This window comes from Prionailurus bengalensis, chromosome E2 (genome assembly GCF_016509475.1).
Source record: "Prionailurus bengalensis isolate Pbe53 chromosome E2, Fcat_Pben_1.1_paternal_pri, whole genome shotgun sequence".
In the NCBI taxonomy this organism is placed as follows: Eukaryota; Metazoa; Chordata; class Mammalia; order Carnivora; family Felidae; genus Prionailurus; species Prionailurus bengalensis.
In genome coordinates, this window is record NC_057352.1 from 17043634 (window position 1) to 17056219 (window position 12586).

Sequence of the window (12586 nt, forward strand, 5' to 3'; positions counted from 1 at the left end):
AACTAGCCAAAATGATGCAACAGAAGAATTATCCTCGAAGGGAATCCCAGGAAGAAATGACAGAGAATTGCTCAGAACAGATATAAACAATATATCTGATCAGGAATTTAGAATAATAGTTATGAGACAAATAACTGGGCTTGAAAAATAGCATAGAAGACAGCAGAGAATCTGCAGAGATCAAGGACCTAAGAAATAGTCACAGTGAACTAATAAATGCTGTAAATGAGCTGCAAAATAAGCTAGATGCAATAACAGCAAAGATAGGTGAAATAGAAGATAAAGTATGGAAAATGATGAAGCTGAGAAAAGTAGAGAAAGGAAGTTACTAGATCATGAAGGAACAATTAGAGACTTAAGTGATTCAATGAAATAATATCCATATCATAGGAGTTCCAGAAGGGGGAAGAGAGAAAGGGGAAGAAGATTTATTTGAACAAATTATAGCGAGATGTTACCTAATCTGGGGTAGGAAACAGGCATCCAAGTCCAGGAGGCACAGAGAACTCCCAGATCAACAAAAATAGGTCAACACCATGACATATCATAGTGAAACTGGCAAAATACAAAGATAAAGAGAAAATTCTGAAAGCAGCTAGGGACAAATGGCCCTTAGCATACAAGAGTAGACAGATCTGTCCACTGAAATTTGTCAGGGCAGAAGGGAGCGGCAAGAAATATTCAATGTGCTGAATAGGGAAAATATGCAGCCAAGAATCCTATATCCAGCAAGGCTGTCATTTAGAGTAGAAGAAGAGATAAATGTTTTTCCCAGACAAAAACTAAAGGAGTTCATAAACCAGCCCTGCAGGAGATCTTAAGGGGGTCTGTGTGAATGGAAAGCAGAAAAGACTACAAAGGACCAGAGACATCACCACAAGCGTGAAACCTACAGATAACACAATGACGCTAAATCCTTATCTTTTAATAATCTGAATGTAAATGGACTAAATGCCCCAATCAAAAGACATGGGGTATCAGAATGAACAAAAAACCAAGATCCATCTATATGCTGCCTACAAGAGACTCATTTTAGACCTGAGGACACCGGCAGATTGAAAGTGAAGGGATAGAGAACCATCTATCATTCTATGGGATGTAAAAAGAAAGCCAGAGTAGCCATACTTCTATCAGACAAACTAGATTTTAACGAAAGACTGTAACAAAAGATGAAGAAGGTCATTATAATTGAGGGGTCTATCCATCAAGAAGCGCTAACAATGGGCACCTGGGTGGCGCAGTCGGTTAAGCTTCCGACTTCAGCCAGGTCACGATCTCGCGGTCTGTGAGTTCGAGCCCCGCGTCGGGCTCTGGGCTGATGGCTCAGAGCCTGGAGCCTGTTTCTGATTCTGTGTCTCCCTCTCTCTCTGCCCCTCCCCCGTTCATGCTCTGTCTCTCTCTGTCCCAAAAATAAATAAAGAATAAACGTTGGAAAAAAAATTAAAAAAAAAAAAAAAGAAGCGCTAACAATTATAAATGTTTATGCCCCAACTTGGAAGCACCCAAATATATATATCAGTTAATCACGAACATAAATAAATGTATAGATAAAAATACTGTGATTGTAGAGGACTTTAATACTCCACTTACAACAATAGACAGATCATCTAGGCAGAAAATCAGTAAAGAAACAATAGCTCTGAATGACACATTGGACCAGATGGGCTTAACAGATACATTCAGATCTTTTCATCCAAAAGCAGCAGAATGCACATTCTTCTCGAGTGCACATGGGACATTCTCAAAATGGGTCACAAAACAGACTTCAACAAATATAAAAGGATTGAAATCAGGCCATGCACCTATTTTCAGATCACAATGCTATGAAACTTGAAATCAACCACAAAAATAAATTTGGAAAGCCTCTAAATACATGGAGGTTAAAGAATATCCTAAGGAATGAATGGGTCAACCAGGAAATTAAGGAAGAACTTTAAAAGTATATGGAAGCAAATGAAAATGAAAACATAACAGTCCAAACCTTTTGGGATGCAGCAAAGGCAGTCCTAAGGTGAAAATACAGCGTGATCCAGGCTTATCTCAAGAAACAAGAAAAATCCCAAATACAGAATCTAACCTTACAGCTAAAGCAATTAGAAACAGAGCAGGAAAGAAGCCTCAAAACCAGCAGAAGAAAAGAAATAAAGATTAGAGTAGAAATAATATAAAATAATAATTTAAAAAAGAACAGAACAGTTCAGTGAGTCTAAGATCTGGTTTTTTGAAAGGATAAACAAAATTGGTAAACCCTTAGCCAGACTTCTCAAAAAGAAAAGAGAGAACCCAAAGAGATACAATCACAAATGAAAGAGATCACAACACCACAGAAATACAAACAATTATTATAGAAAACTATGAAAAATTATATGCCGACAAACTGGATAATCTGGAAGAAATGGACAAATTCCTAGATACCCATTCACTACCAAAACTCAAATGGGAAGAAATAGAAAACTTGAACAGACCCATAAGCAGTGAAGAAACTGAAGCAGTTATTTTAAAATCTCCCAACAAATAAGAGTCTTGGATCAGATGGCTTCCCAAGGGAATTTTATCAGACGTTTAAATCAGAAAGAGTTAATTCCTATTCTTCTCAAGCTGTTCCAAAAATAGAATGGAAGGAAGGCTTCCAGACTCATTCTATGAAGCCAGCATCACCTTGATTCCCAAACCAGACAAAGACCCCACTAAAAAGGAAAATTACAGGCCAGTATCTCTGATGAACATGGATGTGAGAAATCTCAACAGGACACTAGCAAATTGAATTCAACAGTATATTAAAAGAATTATTCACCATGATCAAGTGGGATTCATTCCTGGGTTGCAGGGCTGGTTCAATATCTGCAAATCAATCAACGTGATACATCACATTAATGGAAGAAAAGATAAGAACCATATGATCTTGTCAATAGATGTGGAAAAAGATTTTGACAAAATACAACATCTTTTCTTAATAAAAACCCTCAATAAAGTCGGAATAGAAGGAACATACCTTAACATCATAAAAGCCATATATGAAAGGCCCATAGCTAATATCACCCTCAATCAGGAAAAACTTTCCCCCTGATATCAGGAACATGACAGGGATGTCCACTCTCACCACTGTTGTTTAACATAGTGTTGGAAGTCCTAGCCTCAGCAATCAGACAACAAAACAAAATAAAAGGCATCCAAATCGACAAAGAAGTCAAACTTTCACTTTGATACTCTACATGGAAAACCTGAAAGACTCCCCCGCAAAAACCTGCTAGAGCTGATACATGAATTCAGCTCTGAGCCTGGAGCCTGCTTTGGATTTTGTGTGTCTCTCTGCGCCTCCCCCACTCACACTCTGTTGCTCTCTCAAAAATAAATACACATTAAAATTAAAAAAATATATATTACAAAGAAAGAATTGAAATCATACTGTGTTCTTTGATTGCAAAGGAATTAAACTAGAAATTGTTTAGCAGAAAGATAACATGAAACTAAACAATACACTTTAACTCTTGGGTCAAAGAGGAAATCTCAAGGGATGTTTTTTAAAAAGGTTACACTGAGTGAAAATGAAAATAGAACATAGGAAAACTTGTAGAATACAATTAAATCTGAATTTACAGAAAAATTTATAGTACTAAATGCTCATCAAAAATGGGGTAAAGTTTTCAAAAAAAAAATACCGCTCAAATTCCTTCCATAAGAAACTAGAAAAAGAGCAAAACAATGCAAAGTAAACAGAAGGAAGGAAATAAATATAAAGAGCTTAAAATCAATAAATTGTAAACAGAAAAACAATACAGAAAAATAAACCAAAATCTCATCTTTTGAAAAGATCAATGAAACTGATAAACTTCTAGCAAGATTGTCATCAGAAATGTAAGAGAATATTAGTAAAAATCCAGCAAACAATGATAGGATAATAAGGGAGCATTATGAGCAATTCTACTAGCAGAAACTCAACAACTTAGAAGAAATGGACCATTTCTTATAAACCATGAACTAACTAATGCATCCAAGATTAAATAAATAATATGAATAGTAAAGTACAACTACTTAAGTTAAATTCATAGTTCGTTTCTAACTTTGAAATAGCTTTATTGAGATATAATTTACATTCCACATACTTTACCCTTTTAAAATGTGTAATTTTGTGTAAATATTTATGTAAATAATTATGTAATAATTTTTGGTAGGTTACATTACCAACTTTTTACAAGTTGTAAAATATATACAACATAAGATTGCCATTTTCACCATTTTTAAATGTACAATTCAGCAACATTAGTTATATCACATTGTTGTGCAACTATCACTGCTATCTAATTCTAACCTTTTCGTCACCTCAAACAGAAACTGTAGCCATTAGGCAATAACTCCTAATAACTTCTAATCTACTTTCTATGAAAATCTATTAATTTGCCTATTCTTGATATTTCATATAAGTGGAAACATACAATACTTGTTCTTTTGTGTCTGGCTTATTTTACTTAATGTAATGTTTTCAACACTAATCCATGTTGTAGCATGTGCAAGAATTTCATTTCTTTTTGTGCCTGAATATTATTCCATTGTGCATATATGCCACATTTTGTTTATTCTGTTGATGGATACTTGAGTTGTTTCTACATTTTGGCTATTACGTATAATGCTGCAATAAACATTTGTATACAAGTATCTATTCAAGTCATTGCTTTCAATTCTTTTAATACCTGAGTGGAATTGTTGGGTCATATGGAAATTCTATATTTAGCTTTTGAGGAACCACCAAGTTATTTTTATAGGAACCGCACAATTTCTAGCAATATCTGAGCATCCCAATTGTTCCATATCCTCATCAACAGTTGTTATTTTTTAATTTTTAAAATAGGGATCCTAGGGGGCCCCTAAAAGCCTCCAACTTCAGCTCAGGTTGTGAGATTGAGTTTTGAGTTCATGAGTTCGAGCCCTGCATTGAGCTCTCTGCTGTCAGCACAGAGCCTGCTTTGGATTCTCTGTCTCCCATTCTTTCTGCCCTTTCCCCCCACCCCCTCAAACATAAATAAAAACATTTAAAAATAAATTTAAAATAGGCATCCTAGTAGGTGTTTAGTGTATTTTTCATTTCAGTTATTGTACTTTTAAGTTCCACAACTTCTTTCAGCTTTTTCAGCATATTTAGGACAGTTGATTTTGTTTCTTCATTCATCTGGTGATGGACATTTGGGATGTTGGCTCAGGTGCATATATCCTTATGATTGTTATGTCTTCTTGATGGATTAGCCCTTTTTGATGATAAAGTGTACCTCTTTGTCTCTGGTAATTTTGTCTTAATACCTGTTTGATCTGATAGTATAGCCACTCCATTTCTCTTATGATTGCAGTTTGCATGGTGTATCTTTTTCTGTCCTTTTGTTTTGAAATTTGATATTTGAATCTAAAACGTATATCCAGTATATAGTTGAATCATATTTTTAAATTCTCTGCCAATCTCCACCTTTCCCTGGGGACCTGTATATACTCTTTCTCACCTCCAGGATAAGTAGGCAGCCTCTTATTTTTGCTCACTCAGTCTGTGCTGAGCTGGGAATGGGGGATTGTGGCATCTATCAGTTGAAACCATTGGTTCTGTTTTCCCAAAGGTGGATAGACTGTGCCAGACCTCTCAGAGCTGTAAGACTAAGTCAAATGCCAAGTCGTTGAATGGCCCTAGCAACACTGGAGTGTTGGACACACAGATCAACTCTTTTCTTCCCCATGGGAAAGCTGAGGGCTGAGGGCTTGCTTTGTGTTGAATAGAGGTAAGGATTAATGGTATCTACCAGCCCAACCCACCATCTCTGTTATCTACCCAGTGGCTAGATTTTACTGGACCTGTCAGAACTCCACAACTGGCAAGACCTAAGTCAGTGTTCTGGGAGCTCCCAGGAAATTTAAGGTACAGAATATGTAAAATATCCCCTTCCCCACCCCACCCCACCCCCAGGTGAAGCTGGTAGCCAGGAGTCTCTCACTAATCATATGATGTTGTACCATGTGCCTGGACTCTGGCGGAAGGGTGTCCCATATCTCCCTGTGGGTTTTGATGAGTCTGGCTTTGCATTCTCCCTAGGTGCAGAGGCTTTCACTCATTTTTTGGATTTCTCACAAAGGGAATTTTTCCATGAATTGCTGTATCAGTGTGTTTGTTAGAGGAGAGAGGGCCTAGGACATCCAATTCTACCATCTTGCGGACATCTCATTTACACAGAACCTGCTTTAATTTGTCCACAGGTCATTGAGGCTCTTTTCTTTCAGTCTTTTTCTCTCTGTGCTTCATTTTTCCAAACATATTTTCAAGTTCACTGAATTTTTCCTTCCTCTATGTTTAATCTCCAATAAAACTTTCTTCTCAGATATTTTTCTTTTATAGAAGTTCCATTTGTATCCTCTATATCTGTCCTCATTATGTTGTGGATTTTAAAAAATTCTTAAGCAGAGGCACCTGGGTGGCTTGCTCAGTTAAGCATTTGACTTTGGCTCAGGTCATGTTCTCGTGGTTCATGGGTTTGAGCCCTGCACTGGGCTCTGTGCTGACAGCTCAGAGCCTGGAGCCTGCTTCAGATTCCGTGTCTCCCTCTCTCTACTCCTCCCCCATTTGTGCTCTGTCTCTCTCTCAAAAATAAACATTAAAAAAACTAAAAATTCTTAAACATATTAAGCATAATAGCTTCTTTAGTAATTTTGTACTGATACCATTTCCCCTGCCATTTTATTTGACCAACCAATTGATTTTTTTCTGGTTTTGTGTCACGTGGTGGAGGGCTTCTTTATACAGATAATGAACATTACGCAATTTACATTGTTGAATGTGGCTATTGTTACATTTATTTTAGAGGGTGAAGCTTTGCTCTGTAGGCAGCTGGGTTACTTGCTTGATTCTTTTAAAACTTTAAAACAGTTTAGGACAAGTCTAAAGTGCTTTAGAGATGGTTGACCTCTGTTCGTTATGTGTGACTCTTCTGGGCTATCTACTAAATGGTATGGGTGATCATCAGGGTCAGAATTAGAAACACCTCTGCCCTGTGTCAGCGCTGGGCATTTTACAACTTGCAGCTCTCTGATTACACTTTGCTCAGACTTGTAGCATCACAACCTACACATGTACTACTTAATGTTAGGAAAGACCGAAGAGGACCCTTTCACACATTTCTGAAATTCTCTGCACAGCTTCCTTCTCTCTGGAACTGCTCTGCAACTTCCAGGAACATCAGTCTCTTTGATCTCAATCTTCTCAACATAGACCAGCATGCTCAGTGTGCGATAAACCTTTTTCATTATCTAGAATGTATCTCCAGGTAGGAAGTTGGTGTGATCATACTGCTCACTTAATTTGTATCTTTCTTGTTGAGGATCACAGTTGCTGTTTAAACCTGTTATTCCATCATGGCTCCTTTTGGCTTTATTTTTTGTTCCTGGTGATGGTATAGGGAATGAGCACTCTCATACTTTAATGATGAGAATGTAAACTGGCTGTTTCAAAACAGCATAATCTATTAAAACAAATGTAAAATGTATACATATTTTGACTTAGCAGTCTAATCTGTAGGAATATATTCTGTAGAAATAAAAACACAAATATGCAAGAATAAGCATATAAAGACATTTATTGCCTGGTTTGCAGCAACAAAGAAATAACCTGAATATTCAATCTGGAGAAAATAGGGAGGATATATCATGGCATTGCTGTTACCATGTTTCTGTTTTGTTCTGTAGGCATTTTTAAAAAGACAAAAGCAAGTGTACAAGAGACACAGCAACCAAATGTAATGAGCAGATGTCTTTTAAATCCTGACTCAAATAATCCAACTATAATCAGTAATATCTCAAAAATTACTAGATATTAATTAAGTCCTTATCTGTTCAAGATACATACTGAAATATGTAGAGGGGAGATGATAAAATATACTTGTTTGGGTACAATAGGGAAGATGGTGGCATAGGAGGACGCTGGGCTCACCTCGTCCTGCTGATCACTTAGATACCACCCACACCTGCCTAAATAACCCAGAAAACCGCCAGAAGACTAGCTTGGCTCTGCGGAGCCAAACGTAGACAAGAGGCCCACGGAAGAGGGTAGGAAGGGCGGAGAGGCAGTGCATGCTACATGGACTGGCGGGAGGGAACCAGGGCAGAGGGGCAGCCTGCCGGCAAAGCAGAGCCCCCGAGTCTGGCTTGCAAAAGCAGAGGGGCTGGACGGAGTATATTCTGACAGCAAGCGGGACTTAATATCTGGGAGGTTATAAATTAACAGCTCTGCTCAGAGAGTGGGAGGGCTGGAGGACAACGCGAGGGAGAGTTGTTGAGCCCCGGATGACAGAGCACAACTTGGCAGGGAACAAAGGCGCTCACCAGCGCCATCTCCCTCGCCCATCCCCCAGCCAAAATCCCAAAGGGAACCAGTTCCTGTCAGGGAACTTGTGTGCACCGTGCAAACACCCAATGCTGTGTTTCTACAGACCCATCCCTCTGGCGGTGGGTCTGACTCCCTCCCGGTGCTGCAGGGCCCCTCCTGAAGCGGATCACCAAAGGATAAGCAAGCTGAGCCTACTCCTCCTGTCCCTGTGCACCTTGAGGATCCACCCCAGCAAATATGCCAGATCCCCAGCACCACAAGCCTGGCAGTGTGCAAGTAGCCCAGATGGGCCACCACCCCACAGTGAGTCCCGCCCCTAGGAGAGGGGAAGAGAAGGTACACACCAGTCCGAGTATGGCCCCAGCAGTGGGCTGGGGGCAGACATCAGGTCTGACTGCGGCCCGCCCACCAACGCAAGTTATTCAAGACAGCACAGGGGAAGTGCCCTGCAGTTCCACACCACTCCAGGGACTATCCAAAATGACGAAACAGAAGAATTGCCCTCAAAAGAATCTCCAGGAAATAGCGACAGCTAACGAACTGATCAAAAACGATTTAAAGAATATAACAGAAAGTGAATTTAGAATAATAGTCATAAAATTAATCGCTGGGCTTGAAAACAGTATAGAGAACAGCAGAGAATCTATTGCTACAGAGATCAAGACACTAAGGAACAGCCAGGAGGAGCTAAAAAATGCTATCAATGAGCTGCAAATAAAATGGAGTCGACCACAGCTCGGATTGAAGAGGCAGAGGAGAGAATAGGTGAACTAGAAGATAAAATTATGGAAAAAGAAGAAGCTGAGAAAAAGATTTAAAAAATCCAGGAGTATGAAGGGAAAATCAGAGAACTAAGTGATGCACTAAAGAGAAATAATCTATGCATAATTGGTATTCCAGAGGAGGAAGAGAGAGGGAAAGGTGCTGAAGGTGTATTTGGAGAAATAATGTCTGAGAACGTCCCTGATCTGGGGAAGGAAAAAGGCATTGAAATCCAAGAGGCACAGAGAACTCCCTTCAGACGTAACTTGAATCGATCATCTGCACAACATATCATAGGGAAACTGGCAAAATACAAGGATAAAGAGAAAATTCTGAAAGCAGCTAGGGATAAACGTGCTCTAACATATAAAGGGAGACCGATAAGACTCATAACCGATCTCTCTACTGAAACTTGGCAGGCCAGAAAGGAATGGCAGGAAATCTTCAATGTGATGAACAGAAAAAATATGCAGGCGAGAATCCTTTATCCAGCAAGTCTGTCATTTAGAATATAAGGAGAGATAAAGGTCTTCCCAAACAAACAAAAACTGAAGGAATTCGTCACCACTAAACCAGCCCTACAAGAGATCCTAAGGGGCATCCTGTGAGACAAAGTACCAGAGACATCGCTACAAGCATGAAACCTACAGACATCACAATGACTCTAAAGCCATATCTTTCTATAATAACACTGAATGTAAATGGACTAAATGCACCAACCAAAAGACATAGGGTATCAGAATGGGTTAAAAAACACAAGACCCGGGGCGCCTGGGTGGCGCAGTCGGTTAATCGTCCAACTTCAGCCAGGTCACGATCTCGCGGTCCGGGAGTTCGAGCCCCGCGTCAGGCTCTGGACGGATGGCTTGGAGCCTGGAGCCTGTTTCCAATTCTGTGTCTCCCTCTCTCTCTGCCCCGCCCCTGTTCATGCTCTGTCTCTCTCTGTCCCAAAAATAAATAAATGTTGAAAAAAAATTAAAAAAAAATTTTTTTTAAAAAAAACACAAGACCCATCTATTTGCTGTCTACAAGAGACTCATTTTAGACCTGAGGACACCTTCAGATTGAAAGTGAGGGGATGGAGAACTATTTATCACGCTACTGGAACTCAAAAGAAAGCTGGAGTAGCCATACTTATATCAGACAAAGTAGACTTTAAACTAAAGGCTGTAACAAGAGATGAAGAAGGACATTATATAATAATTACGGGGTCTATCCATCAAGAAGAACTAACAATTATAAATGTCTATGCGCTGAATACAGGAGCCCCCAAATATATAAAACAATTACTCACAAACATAGGCAACCTTATTGATAAGAATGTGGTAATTGCAGGGAACTTTAATAGCCCACTTACAACAATGGATAGATCATCTAGACACATGGTCAATAAAGAAACAAGGGCCCTGAATGATACATTGGATCAGATGGACTTGACAGATATATTTAGAACTATGCATCCCAAAGCAACAGAATATACTTTCTTCTCGAGTGCACATGGAACATTCTCCAAGATAGATCACAAACTGGGTCACAAAACAGCCCTTCATAAGTATACAAGAATTGAAATCATACTATGCATACTTTCAGACCACAATGCTATGAAGCTTGAAATCAACCACAGGAAAAAGTCTGGAAAACCTCCAAAAGCATGGAGGTTAAAGAATACCCTACTAAAGAACGAATGGGTCAACCAGGCAATTAGAGAAGAAATTAAAAAATATATGGAAACAAACGAAAATGAAAATACAACAATCCAAATGCTTTGGGATGCAGCGAAGGCAGTCCTGAGTGGAAAATATATTGCAATACTGGCCTATCTCAAGAAACAAGAAAAATCCCAAATACAAAATCTAACAGCACACCTAAAGGAAATAGAAGCAGAACAGCAAAGACACCCTAAACCCAGCAGAAGAAGAGAAATAATAAAGATCAGAGCAGAAATAAACAATATAGAATCTAAAAAAACTGTAGAGCAGATCAGTGAAACCAAGAGTTGGTTTTTTGAAAAAATAAACAAAATTGATAAACCTCTAGCCAGGCTTCTCAAAAAGAAAAGGGAGATGACCCAAATAGATAAAATCATGAATGAAAATGGAATTATTACGACCAATCCCTCAGAAATACAAGCAATTATCAGGGAATACTATGAAAAATTATATGCCAACAAACTGGACAACCTGGAAGAAATGGACAAATTTCTAAACACCCACACACTTCCAAAACTCAAACAGGAGGAAATAGAAAGCTTGAACAGACCCATAGCCAGCGAAGAAATTGAATCAGTTATCAAAAATCTCCCAACAAATAAGAGTCCAGGACCAGATGGCTTCCTAGGGGAGTTCTACCAGACGTTTAAAGCAGAAATAATACCTATCCTTCTCAAGCTATTCGAAAAAATAGAAAGGGAAGGAAAACTTCCAGACTCATTCTATGAAGCCAGTATTACTTTGATTCCTAAACCAGACAGAGACCCAGTAAAAAAAGAGAACTACAGGCCAATATCCCTGATGAATATGGATGCAAACATTCTCAATAAGATACTAGCAAATCGAATTCAACAGCATAGAAAAAGAATTACTCGCCATGATCAAGTGGGATTCATTCCTGGGATGCAGGGCTGGTTCAACATTCGCAAATCAATCAATGTGATACATCACATTAATAAAAGAAAATATAAGAACCATATGATCCTGTCAATTGATGCAGAAAAGGGATTTGACAAAATTCAGCAAGATTTCTTAATAAAAACCCTCGAGAAAGTAGGGACAGAAGGAACATACTTAAACATCATAAAAGCCATTTATGAAAAGCCCACAGCTAACATCATCCTCAATGGGGAAAAACTGAGAGCTTTTTCCCTGAGATCAGGAACACGACAGGGATGTCCACTCTCACCGCTGTTGTTTAACATAGTGTTGGAAGTTCTAGCATCAGCAATCAGACAACAAAAGGAAATCAAAGGCATCAAAATTGGCAAAGATGAAGTCAAGCTTTCACTTTTTGCAGATGACATGATAATATACATGGAAAATCCGATAGACGCCACCAAAAGTCTGCTAGAACTGATACATGAATTCAGCAAAGTTGCAGGATACAAAATCAATGTACAGAAATCAGTTGCATTCTTATACACTAATAATGAAGCAACACAAAGACAAATAAAGAAACTGATCCCATTCACAATTGCACCAAGAAGCATAAAATACCTAGGAATAAATCTAACCAAAGATGTCAAAGATCTGTATGCTGAAAACTATAGAAAGCTTATGAAGGAAATTGAAGAAGATATAAAGAAATGGAAAAACATTCCGTGCTCATGGGTTGGAAGAATAAATATTGTCAAAATGTCAATACTACCCAAAGCTATCTACACATTCAATGCAATCCCAATCAAAATTGCACCAGCATTCTTCTCGAAGCTAGAACAAGCAATCCTAAAATTTATATGGAACCACAAAAGGCCCCGAATCG